Below are 13,355 nucleotides of genomic sequence, written 5' to 3'. Positions count from 1 at the left end.
ACCAAGTTCTTTCTCTTTCTTGGGGCAACCCACATATCATGACCAATCAAGCTGGGAGTAAGGCCCTGCCATTTTGGCCCAAAGCAGGATACCTCTGATGGGCCATTTTAGCTCAGAACTCCACATAAGGGTTTCCCTTTTCCCAATCCTGCTTCCTTCCAACTCCACAGGGGTTGATCACACGCCGCCCCCTCATAACTTCCTGTGCACAAAACCCTGTCTCAGAGTCAGCTTCCTGGAGAACATAACTTGAAGGGACAGACTTAGTTCCTTTAAAAAGAGCAAGTGAGAAAAATAATATGTTACCTACCGAGGAACAAGGATAAGGATGATAGCAGATTTCTTGTTGGAAACAATGCAAGCAAGAACACAGTGGAGGGCTGGCCCCGTGGCTGAGTGGTTAAGTTCATACACTCTGCTTCAGTGGCCCAGGGTTTCACCGGTTCGGATCTTGGGCGCCGACATGGCACCGCTCGTCAGGCCATGTTGAGGCAGCAGCCCACGTGCCACAATAGAAGGACCCACAACTAAAATGTGCAACTATATACTGGGGGGCTTTGGGGAGAAGAAACAAAAGGAAAAGACAGTGAAGTAACCAGAATGCTATATGGCAGCAAAACGCCTTTCAGAAACTAAGGCAAAAATATTTTCAGATACACAAAAACTGAAAAAATCAATCACCAGCATGTTCACACTACAGAAAAAAGTCAGTTTGAGAAAATTGATTGAACTATATGCTAATGATTTGTGCACTTTTCTATGTGTATTTTTTTGCTTTCATGAACAGTTATGCTAAAAAAAAAAAAAAACGGCAGGAGGAGTGGTTTGCGTTGGCCATATTATGAGTGTGGGTAGCTTTCTTCTCTTCACAATCTGGCCCCTTGGCCCCTGGCTGCCTTAGTAACTCCCTAATGCTTTCACACAGGTGGTCTTTTTTATTTTGTCTAACTTTTCAAGTTTTTCTTGGTAGCAATTTTGTTCTGCTACAAAATCTTCCCTTATAGATTAAAGCAGAAGTTTCTGTTACTTTTTGTTATTGGAATGTAAAATTCTTGTTCTGCTAAAAGTGGGAATGAATTTGAAACTTTAGAAAATGATTTTAGGAGCAGAGTATTGTCTCCACCCATATTCACTGCTTCCCTATCTCATAAATAATTCCAGATTATTAAAAATCACTTTCTGGGACCAGCCTTGTGGCACAGCCATTAAGTTCTCACATTCCACTTCCGTGGCCCAGGGTTTGCAGGTTTGGATCCTGGGTGAAGACCTATGCACTGCTTATCAAGCCATGCTGTGGCAGGTGTCCCACATATAAAGTAGAGGAAGTTGGGCACCGATGTTAGCTCAGGGCTAATCTTCCTAAAAAAAAAAAAAAAAAAAATCGCGTGTAAAAAAAATAAAAATCACTTTCTTCCTTCCCCATCTAAATTAATAATATCTTTATAGAACTGTTCATTACTTGTGTATACATATCGTTGCCTCACTTTCTACAGATTAAACAGTCCTCACCTTGTTTCAAGATGGAAGGAAACTAAAATTTATTACATGTCTTCTGTGTATTAGGACCTATAGGAAGCACTTCATGTAAGTTACCCATCAAGTTATCAAGTTTGATCTTTGTATTACATGTGATTACAGATAGGGAATTTTGTTGTTCCATGAACAATAAATATTCCTAAGCTCCTATTGTATGGTCTGTATGTGCTGGGTACTATGGACGTAGAAATAAGAAAACAAGTCCCTGATCTCCCTGTAGTGAGGAGAGACACTCCAGTACACACTACAACGATGTGTGATGTAAGAGAAGGGACGTGTAGGAGAACATCAAGTCTAGATGGATGGGTTAGGGGAGGGGCTGGCGGCCGGGGAAGTCTTATTTCACTCAAGGGGGTACATAGAAATTGTTGAAACAGGCGAATAAAGGAGAAGATGACTGGAATATACATATGCATAGATATGTATATACTCACAATAATAACACAAGGGCACATATAATGTGGTCGATTCATCGGTGAAAGTAGTCATGGGAGATGAGATACTAGGCTTGCCAGGCATATTTATTGAACCAGACAATTTTCTATTAAACTGGATGGATCCCCCTTTCTTTATTCTTTGAATTCCCTGATTGGGTAGTAGGAGAATGGTACATACTGGGAGTCTTCCTTGCTTACAAAATGTCTCCCAGTAGTCACGTTTGGCAAAAATATCTATCCCGGAATCCATCATCTGTGGGAAAGAGTAGCCCAGATGTGTGGGTGCCATATGTCCAGGTGTGCATTGAAACATAGGTGACTGGGCTAATTAGATTCTCTACTAGGGATGTGGAATTTGTACGGAAAGACACAGGGTCTAAATTTCCACTGAAACTAAAACATTCTAAGGGCTGCACATGACAGAATAAATCCAGGAATGCCTGCTGAGGTTTTTGGAGCTGACCTTATTCTGCTTTCCCTTGGCTTGTTTGTGGCAATCTGTTATTGATTTTGTCACTTACCTCAGTATCCCTCCAATAAATCCAATTATCTTTTTTTTTGCTCAAGATGGCAGGATGAAGTTTATTTCTTTAGCTTGCAAACCAAGCCAAAACAAAACAAAAACCAGAGTAAGTGGATTATTCTGAGATTGGGCCTTAATGTTTCATAACTTTTGATTGCTGGAGGTAGGGACAAAAGGTCTATTTTAAAAGTTCTAGATTTTTCCCTCAATATTTCTAAGAGGGAAGCAGGAAAAAACATGTCAATCTTAGAGAACTCACTTTGGTCATGTACTCATGACCTCATTTATTCTTGGTCAAGTATATGTGAGTCAGGCACCTACACTTTATTTTTGAAATAGTCCTAGTTATTGGTAAAGTCATCCAAATGTAAATATAAAAATTTTAAATGTACATTTTAAAAGGTTAATATGCTATCTTCTGGTCTCAAACACACATGCAGAAAAGTAAGTTCACTGTATTGAACCATATGTGGGCTAACCGAAAAATGAATCAGAATGTACTTATAGTTGTGCACAATGAACTTTTCTTTTTTCTCAGCATATGTAGTTATTTTGAAGAGAAAGCAAGTAACTACATCTCAGGGCATTATAGTTAGGCTGTCTTATTTTTTCTAAGAAATAAAAAATAATAGAAGCTGGATGAAAAATAAGGACAAATTATAAATTCAAATGTGCAAATACATTTTTGTCAATTGTATACTTTCAAATTTTCTGCTAGGGTCCAGAAATTTTGTCAGAAAAGCTAACAACTCTGAGGATCTACATTTAGATGTGGTCATAAAAGTATGATCAATCATGTGTTTTTCAATTAGTTGGATGATGTTTTAAGAGGCGATAATATTTTAAGAATCTAAAAACTGGAGAAACAAGCACACATAGAAATTGGATTTAGGTATCTGAATGAAACCATTTGTAGCAAATTTATCAAAGAAAGCAGAGAAGTCATAATGAGGAGTAGAATGAAAGCAGACATCTTACGTTACTGTCCATCTTCCTTATGTCTAAAGGCATATTTTAAAGTGTGGTTTTACTTAACATGAGCTCTTGTTTTCTTTTTTCCCCACATATTTGTACGCAATATAGCTGAATTTCTTTTTCAAGTTTTAAGTGTAAAAATCTGTTTTCTATTAGAATTTAACATTTATTTGGTTGCAATTGTTTTTTTTGATAACATGTGATCCTATGGGGAGATTCTTCTTTAATAAGAAAGATGTCATTGTTCAGAAGCATAAAATACATGCAGTTCTGAAGTCCTTGCATGAACATGGAAAGAAAAACAAACATTCCTTGGCCAGACCTCTTTTTATTCTTTGCAGGGGAGAAAAATCGAATAAGAAAACATCTTTTGCTCTTTGCCCTGTTAGGCAACTAATTTAGACTTGATTAGACACCAGAGGAAAAAAATTCCAGATAGGCAAGAAATCTCTGAAAACAGCAGTAGTACGCATTTCATTTTATCTTAACTGGTATGCAGGAGAGGATACAGGTTTTGTGGGACCTGAAGCCATACACTTTGGAGGACCCATCAAATATCCATCAAGATTACTTTTTATATGCTTCACATAGCAGGCCAAGAGGGCAAGCCGTCCAGATTTGAGCAAAAGAACAGAAGCCTCTGGTAGGGAGGCCTCCAGTAAACAACAGAGCATTTGGAAAATTCCTTCCCTGGCATTGGTTTTCCTGTTTGGGATCCTGTATGTAACAGTCAGGGTTCAAACAGAGAACCAGGGCCTCTTGGATATGTAGGGGATGACCTTATGCAATTGTGGGAGCTGGTTTAGAAGTCTTTGAAAGGCTATTTTCTTCTCATACGATGCTGGAGCTCAAAGTATGCAGGGCAGGTAAGTGAGAAGGGTAATTGGCTGGATGGGAAGCAGGAGCTGGAGTCCACGAGGACAGACTGTAGCCTGTGTCAGTTCTGACCTTGGTGGTGTGGGTGTCCTATGGGAGGGCAACCCTTTGGCATGTGCTGGAGAAAGATCCAGGAGAAGGCGGGGTAGTTGCAGGCCTGGCCAAAACGTTATGCCAACGAGATGAGCCAACAGATAGGCAATAGCATGCGAGAACTACAAAGGCGGCTGCTGCTTCATTTCTGCCCTTCCAATCTCCCACAAGAGTTTCAATTGTGGCCGACCCTAAGGGGAATCAAAGGAAAGGGCATTCTGGGAAAAGTAGTTTAGCCTAGCCAAGTTGACACATCACAAATCCCCCCACTTCTTCTTGGTTCCTTTTCCTTGTCTTCCTCTTTATCGATCTTCACCCTTATTTTTCAAGATCATATTGTCAGACTCTGTCTCAGAAAGGCTACATGGAGGTAGTTTTTTTTAGTTCTTGCGTGTCTCAAATGTCTTTATTCGATCTTCACTTTGATCGCTAACTTAGCTGTGCAGCGTCCTGACTTGGCAAATATAAATTCCCTCAGAATTTTTAAGGCATCCTTTCTGTGGAGAAGCATGCTGCCATTCTGTCTTGGTACTTTTCATGTGATTTCATTTTTTCTGAAAGCTTTTTGCAACTTTTCTCTATTACTGTTGTTCAACATTTCATCATGATATGCCCAAGGGGTGGGTGTTTTTGTCTTATTTTTTTAATTCATTGTGCTGGGCACTAAATAGGGTCTTTCAGCTTCGTCTCCTTTTTTTTTAATAACAGCCTTTTATTATTTCTTACTTCTCTGATAATACTAAATATAGTTTAGGGGGAGTTTTCTTCTGCAAACACCTCCCATCTTTAAAAAAAAAAAAAAAAACCTTTTCTTTACCCTACTTCCTCTTATAGTAATTGTACCTCTGTTGCTTAGCCCCCTTTTTAAACTCTCTAATTTCTCCCCTCCCACATTCTCTTAAACTCACTCTGACTGGGCTTTCACCCCACCGTACCACTGAAACTGACCGTGTCACAGTTTCCAGTGACCTCCATGTTGCTTAACTCAAGGATCAGTTCTCAGTCCTTACGTTACTTTATCTGCTAGACACGTAAATTACTTCTTTCTCCTTGAAACATCTCCTCACCTGGTTTCTAGCACATCACTCACACTTGGTTTTCCTCCTACCTCATTGATCACTCTTTTCTACTTTTCTTCGCTCTTCGTTCCTCATCTCCCCAACCTCCTAATATTGGATTACCCCAGGGCTCAATTTTTCTACCTCTTCCCTTCTGACTCTATACTCATTTCCGTGGTGTCCTCCTCCATCTTATGACTTTAACTATCGTTCTTTTGGTATTGACATTAAAATATATATTTCCTGTGAACTGAAAACTCCTAAATCCAACTACCTTCTTGACATTTTTCTTTCCATGTTTAACAGTCATCTCAAACTCACCATTTTCAAAATAGAGTTCTTGATTCCTTCTCACTGCTCCAGATTTTTATCCCTTCATCCTTCCCCACCTCACCTTAATGGCATGTCCATCCTTCTAGTTGCTAAGACCAAAAATTTTGAAGTCATCTTTGACTCCTTTTTTTTTCTTTCACAACTCACATTCAATCTGTCAGGAGAGCATTCTCCTACTTTCAAATTGTATCCAGAATCGGACCGTTCCTCTTCACCTCTATTGTTACCAGCCTGTTCTGAGCTGCCATCATTTCTTGCCGTATTTCTCTGGTCTCTTACTGGGCTCTTTACTTCCAACCTTATGCTGCCCAAAATATAAGTCTTTTCTTTTAAATTTAGGTCACGTCATACTACTCCTTGCTTCAAAAACACTTCAGTGCCTTGCCCTATCACTCAAAGTAAAAGTCAAATTCCTTTCAACAGACTGGTAGGCTCTCTATAATCTGGATGCCCATCATCTCTCTAAACACATGGATTGCTTGCTTCTAGCTATTCCTCAGACATTCAGGCACTCTTCTGCCTCACAGGCTTTGTACTAGCTAGTGTCTCTGCCTGGACTGCTTTCTTCCTCCCCCCGTCCCCAGATATCCCCATTATTTACCTTCTTTTCTCTTTCAAATCTTTGCTCGTGTCATCTCAATAGAGCCTTCCATGACCCACTCTTTAAATTTGCATCTCCATTCCCCACCCACTCCCTAGTCCTCTCCCTTGACTTATTTTTTCTTCACGATTTGTGACAGACATCACTTTCTAACATATTATATAATCTGTTTATTTATTTTCTTTAATGTTTACTTCCCCATCTCTGCTAGAATGTCAACTTTATGAGGGCAGAGAATTTTGTCTGTTTTGTTTATTGTGATTTCTGCAGCATCTAGAATAGTGCTTGGCACATAGTAGACACTCAATATTCTCTGTTCCCCAGATTTCTTTCATTTTTCCTTTGTTTTTCTCTCTGTTCTTTATATTGGAGAAGTTCTTCAAATGTCTGGTGATCTTTGGTTGTCTCTATGTGAGGCACCAAAAAAGCTAACTGAAAGCTAGCCTTAGGTTCATAGATGGAGTTTGTGGACTGGTAAGCTTCAATACATGATTAAGTGGTAAGCTGGCATATCTGTAGAGGGACCACTATATTTTAGTATCATTAAATTTTTTTCTATGAGACCATTCCATTCCTCCCAAGAAGAATCCTTATCTCCTGCCAGGAAATATAAGCCTGCCTGACAGCAATCTGGTTTGAAAGAGCTGGCTGGCCCCATTCTTTCTATGCATATTTTCACTTAATTTCTCTGTTTATGGCTCCTACCTTCCAATATTCCTGATGTCCCCAAATGAAAATACTTTCCAGATCAAATTCTCTTAGGAATAAAAGATAGGCAAGGGGCAGGTGGTGTATGAGTAAAGAGGGTAGAAGTTACACTGGGTGGGGAAGGAGCTATAGGGCCCAACTACACTTTATGTATTGTTTCACCAATCCCCCTATTTTTAACCTTGACAATCACCCATGAATTTGGTGGTTCCTCTGAAACCTCTTCCGATACATTATTGTAATCGCTTATCTCCTCATGCATCATTCCTATTGCTTTGACATTGTAGGTTAATGCCTTTTTATTTCTTTGTTGCCATTTTAAAGGGATTTGGGGAGGGAGCACAAATAAAAATATGTGGTCAATCTACCCATATTCAACCAGATTTTGGTTACAATTTTCTTTTAGCTAGGGGCAGAACCATAGTTATCTCCGGGAGAAAACTTTCCTTTTTCTTGGTGTGTGACACTTTAATGAGCTTTTATTATATAAAAGCACAGCCCAGATTATATTCTGAAATGGAAACTTTGTGGAAATAAAAAGCAAATTTTCTCTGCATTGTCCTGTAAATGGGTATCTTTATTGTGGGCGTGGCTACATCACTAGTGCTTATTACTTTATTGGCTGAGGAGATAGAATTTTTTTATTCCTTCTCAAGAAGCAAGAGAGGTGTTAAGGATAGGACAAAGGACACTTCTGCGCATGGGAGGTTATGTAGCCCCTTCAACATGGCAGTAGTCTGGGTCCATGGATAAGGGAAGAGAAGGCCCAAGGCGGACCACTATGGAGAAGAGAATAGTCACAGTTAATATCCCTGTTTACATTTTCCTTTTTTCTGCATTATAATTTGCTTCTATTATCCCCAAGATTTCAGAACAGTTTTGGAAAGATCACAGCCTATTAAAAGTTTGCATTGGGGTTTCAGGAAGGGCCTTGTGTCCAAGTCTAGGCTAGGTTAGGGAAGGAGAAAGTGGCCTTTTCCCACAACCATCACATTTATTTTGAAATCTACCTGATGGCAATAGCAGGATTTCAAGAGACCAGCATGGTCCCAGAACTCCAGGAGTTGGCCTGGAACAGAGCAAAGCAACTAGATTTTTTAGATAGTAATATGAGTTTTCCAACTTGATAACTATAGCAGCTTTGTCGTTGTCTGCTAGAGCAAGAGAGGAGCTCTGAAGGGCATTCCTAATTCCATAGGACTCTGTATCCAAGTCCAGCTTCAACCTAGTTGACTCTCCTGTTACATATACTTATCTATGTTGCCTAGTTAGCCATAAACTTTCCTAACTTTGGTATAAAACTTTAATCCTCTTTCATATTATGTTGTAGAGAAGTTTCTTGTAGATAATAACAAATAAACAAGGAAGAAGAACTCAAAGGTGGGAGTGGCTCGTAGGGACCATTTGATCCAATAGCCTTTTTTATAGATGAGAAAATTGAGTTTCAGAGAGGTGAAATGACTTGCTCAAAAGCGTATAACAAGACACGGCAGAGCTTGGAAATCAATGCAGTTTCCCAATCTTAAAATGTCATCACTCACTTGACTGTACCATTCATATTGACCTGACATGGATTAATTAATTCAGGAGCTATTCATTTAGCATCTATTAATTTAAAGTTCCACTACTTACATGGACAATAGGAATAGTTAGGGTGATTCACTAGTAAAATTGCTTTAGTTTTACTCATTTTAAAATGCTTTTCTAGGGCTAGCCCTGGCGCTCTAGTGGTTAGGTTTGGCGTGTTCCACTTCAGTGGCTCAAGTTTGGTTCCTGGGTGCAGACCTACACCACTCATCCGTCAGTAGCCATGCTGTGGTAGCAGTTCACATACAAAAAGAGGAAGCTAGGCAGTGGGTGTTAGCTCAGGGTGAATCTTCCTCAGCAAAAAAAAAAAAAAAAAAAATTGATTTTCTATAGTAATTTCTCAGACTTATGCTTCTTAAGAGTGAATTTATATCCAAACCAATATTTTGGGGAGGAGTTTTATTACCTCCACCTGAGGAGGCTCTATCAGTTGCCTGGAATGAGGACTATTCTTAATGACCTCTTTTCCTGCTACTTATAAGATCGTTCTATTCTAAATATTTTGATAAAAGTCACAATTTAAGTTTAAAATGTGAGCATTGTATTCAGAGCACAGGATTTTATAAGTCCTGTAAAGGGTGTGTCCCCCTGAACTGAGTCAAGGTTGGAGAATGTAACCGTCAGAAGTATACGCTGGTAGAATACACTAAAGGACGTAAATCAGTTGTCTGAGTCTAGTTCATGATGGCGCTGAGAACAGACGTGTTCACTGCTGCAGGCTTGAGCTGACTGGAGAGAAGAAGGCCTGGAATTAAACCTTCCCCCCGGGACTGGGTCAGGTATCAGGTGATGGGCAGGTATCCAATCCAGCAGACACAATACAGAGTCAGAGGGTTTGGATGACAGTTGTGCTATAACTGATCTATTAATTGAGAGTTCTCTGAATAAGGTCTTGCAAAGGAGAAGGAAAGAATTTGTCAGTGCTTAGCTAATGCTGTCCAGGAGCCAGAGCGAACTGATCTTGATGCAACTGTACTGTTGTCCGTGGAAATATTCTTGGACCAGAAAAAAAAAGTCTATCTAATTACTTTACTTTAAAAAAAAAAAAGAAAGCATCTAAGACAATCCAGTGTCCTTTATTCGTGTTCCTTGTTCACCAAAATTCCTTTGGCTTGGGGGCCGGCCTGGTGGTGCAGCAGTCAAGTTCCCACGTTCTGCTTCAGCAGCCTAGGGGTTTGCTGGTTCCAATCCCGGATGTGGACATGGCACTGCTTATCAAGCCATCCTGTGGTAGGCATCCCACATGTAAAGTAGAGGAAGATGGGCATGGATGTTACTCAGGGCCAGTCTTCCTCAGCAAAAAGAGGAGGATTGGCAGCAGATGTTAGCTCAGGGCTAATCTTCCTCAAAAAAAAAAAAAAAGATTCCTTTGGCTTGATTTGCTCTGGGGTGATTTTCTCCACCCTGAGGAAATCCTCTATGCAAATACCTACATGGGTTATCTTACCAGGCGATTCTCTTTTTCTAAATTAATATATTCACCTTTCTGTTTTATGTATCCCTTGAGAAACTGAGTGTGAGTCAGTTCTCCAGAAACTAATCGCTCAGGGTAAGCGCATAAAATCCAACTTCTAGACAAGCTAATGTATGACATAAGCCCTAATGAGCCCACTATTCTTTCAGTGAAGCTCCTTTAGGAAGCTGTATCTTAAAGCATGCCTCCCAACCCTTCTCTTTCTGGTCCATCTCCTCAAACCCTGCATCCAACCTGCTCCTCATATCATTCTTTTCTCTCACTTCTTTCAGCCGGTGATCTCAGGTCTCATTCTCATTGCACAGCTTTGGGACAATTGTACAAGTTCAAAAATTGACCTTTCCTGATGACAGTTCTTCCACTATGTTCTGACAATGCATCCATGGACGAAAGGCATAATATTCTTCCTAGCATGTTCAGTTTCTGGCATGCCTTCACAGAACGCTGACCCCAGATTCTGTCCTTATTGTCTGGTTAGCTTTTCCCAGGTTTCTCCTGAGGCAATGATCCCCCCAAGTCCTTGACAGACAGCATTGTTTATCTTTAATGGTGAAGAACACAGATTCTGAGCTGGATTACCTGGGAATCCTGGCTCCACCTCTTGCTAGCTGTGTGAACTTGGGCAACTTACTTAAACCTCTGTGCCTCAGTTTCCTCATTTGTGAAACAGAAATAGTAACAATACCTGCTCAGAGGGCTTTTGTGGCTGAGTGAGTTAATATATTTAACGTGTCTGGCACATAATAAATGTGTCACATGTGTTAGCTACTGTTACTGTGATTATTGTGCCTCCTCTGAGGAGGTGAGCACAGGGCTTATTAAATGCTTGAATGGAGAGGAGGCAAAAGGTCTACAAGGAGGAAAAAATAGGATGGTATTTCAAAATATTTTATTTTACCGCAAAGGTAATTATGAAATCAGCCGAGTAATCCCATACATACTTTTGCTTTTGAAATTTAATGTCAGCAGCTTGAATTCACTGCAATTATGAATGTATAATTTTCACTTCTCCTCTGTGTGTAAATCATTTCGACCTGTTTTTCTCTGCACTAAGTCATCAAGATTACCTTTACCTCAATAAACTTAAAAATTTCTGACTGAATGACAGGAAAATGTTTCACAGGAAGGCCAAACACCGGCAATACTTGAGTCCAGAAGACAACAAAGAACAGAAAGAAAACACAACTTCAGTAGTTTACCGGAATCTGAGTTAATAAACAGGGATCACAGAACAAATAGCAAACAGGCTGAGTTACATCAGAATGAAAAAAGAAAGATGAACCTGGATTTCCAGTCTGAAACTATTATGCAATACGATTAATGGAGCTAACAAGTCACTTCTTACACATCAGAAAATCCTCCAAAGTTTAAAACAAAAAGAACAACTTGTTCAGAGGATAATTGATGCTTACAGAGATATTTCACAATCCTGTACCTCAGGGAATACTTTCGCTTTTCTTAAACATCAAACAAACTCACCATTTCATCTTGGCAATTATTAACCTGCCATGTTTTTTATAACTAAGAAAAATTTGGCTTCTCTCCATATTGTAGCTGAAATAACATTTTAATTCATATTATGGGTAAAATTTTATTACCACTAGTACCTATAAAGCAAAGATTCCACTGAACTTTGGTTTTATTTGGTCGTCTACTGAGCATTGCCAAAGTTAATCAAAGTACAAAAATTCTCTGGACGAGCACAAGAAGAGGTTAGAAAAAAATCAGAGATATATTTTTATAAAGATGTATTATTGGATCTTTCACAAAAATTCATACAAATAGGAGAAAAAAGGAAAAATATCAGAGTATTGAGATTTGTCCTTGAATCTCCTCTCCTAGTTTTCCTTCCAGTTAAACTGATTTCCTCATATATTTGTTTCTGGATTAAAGCCAGAATCAACATTGTCCCTATTTCTAATCAAATAACGGGGAAACAATTACAAATTCTGAATGCAGTGAGAGGATCCTGGGAGACAGAGTGGCTGGAGCTAGAGTGAGCCGTGTCTCTGACTCATTTCTGACTATAGGCAAGGTATTTAATGTCTCTGCATTCTTGACATAATTGTAGTAATGCTAATTTATTTCCTAGGTATGATATTAAGCATAAATCAAGAAAAAAGCTTCTGCTATCGAGACAGATCAGGTTGGGTAGAGGGAAGTGTGCTTCTGCAGCTTGGAAAAGAGATTTAGAATTATGTCTCCTTTCCATTCCTGGTGCCTTTTTAATGAATTGGATGGGAATTTGATGTAAATAATAGGAGTTGCAGTTTCAATGTACAAAATGAAAAATAAAATGGACCATGTTACATTTTCCACTGCAGAAGTAAAAACTTCAGAAATGTATTTCTTTATTTCTATCTCTTGGAGATCAAACTTAATTCGCTTTTTAAGGCTTTCATTGAGCATAAATTCTTGAGATAAATAAGAAAGATACTGTTATGTTCCATTTTCAGGAAAAGGAAAAAAAAATTGGAAAGGAATTAGCCTAAAAGGAGTCTCTAAGTCTGTGTTTATGTGTAAATTTTTAACTAACTGTCTTACATTAAAGGGTGTAGTCCACTTGTGAATGCTAACTTATTAAAAATGCTTTCTTCAATAACTTTTTCTTCCTTTTAAATTTTTTACTCTTATATCCTCTCATAATATCTCACTTAAAACATACTATTTTTGAAATTTTACATGCTACTAATGTACTTTTGTTTTGTAATTGTGTGTTTAAAAGTTATATATCAGCTGTAAAACTTTTCAGTTTCATACTTAATATTTTTGCCTTTAAATTTAATCTACTATAATCCACTAAATTAAAAAAATTTTAGTGGGAAAGAAATTGGACTTCGTAGCCTTAGAATAATTTATATCAAATACTACAGTACATGAAAGAATAGCCATTTGAAAACTGCTTTAATTTTACAGTAATTAAAAGTTTTGAAATAGCCCAAAGCAAAAACATCGTAAAAGAAATACAGCTAATTGTATAGTGAGGAACTAAATAATGTGATATAACTGTACCACAAGCCAGGTTTGTAGAATAATAATGGTTTACTGTGATGAAGGATGCAGACCAGATTTTCAAAGAAAGTTTTTTTTTTTTTAAAGATTTTATTTTTCCTTTTTCTCCCCAAAGCCCCCTGGTACATAGTTGTCTATTTTA

General features: G+C 38.6%; 1 protein-coding gene across 2 annotated transcripts in view; it reads left to right on the top strand.

Moving 5' to 3' along the window:
• Positions 1-12,006: 12,006 nt before the first annotated feature.
• FGL1 (fibrinogen like 1) overlaps positions 12,007-13,355 on the top strand; it is a 32,375-nt gene continuing 31,026 nt past the window's right edge. The window contains exon 1 of one of the 2 annotated variants that reach the window (XM_014836489.3): positions 12,007-12,236. The gene's annotated coding sequence lies outside the window, so the exon portion shown is untranslated. The remainder of the gene's footprint in view (positions 12,237-13,355) is intronic. The other variant, XM_070499668.1, reaches the window with a different exon arrangement.

Source organism: Equus asinus, chromosome 27, assembly GCF_041296235.1.
Source record: "Equus asinus isolate D_3611 breed Donkey chromosome 27, EquAss-T2T_v2, whole genome shotgun sequence".
In the NCBI taxonomy this organism is placed as follows: domain Eukaryota; kingdom Metazoa; phylum Chordata; class Mammalia; order Perissodactyla; family Equidae; genus Equus; species Equus asinus.
Note: the sequence above shows the minus strand (reverse complement) of the source record. Positions and strands in the feature narration are given on the sequence as shown.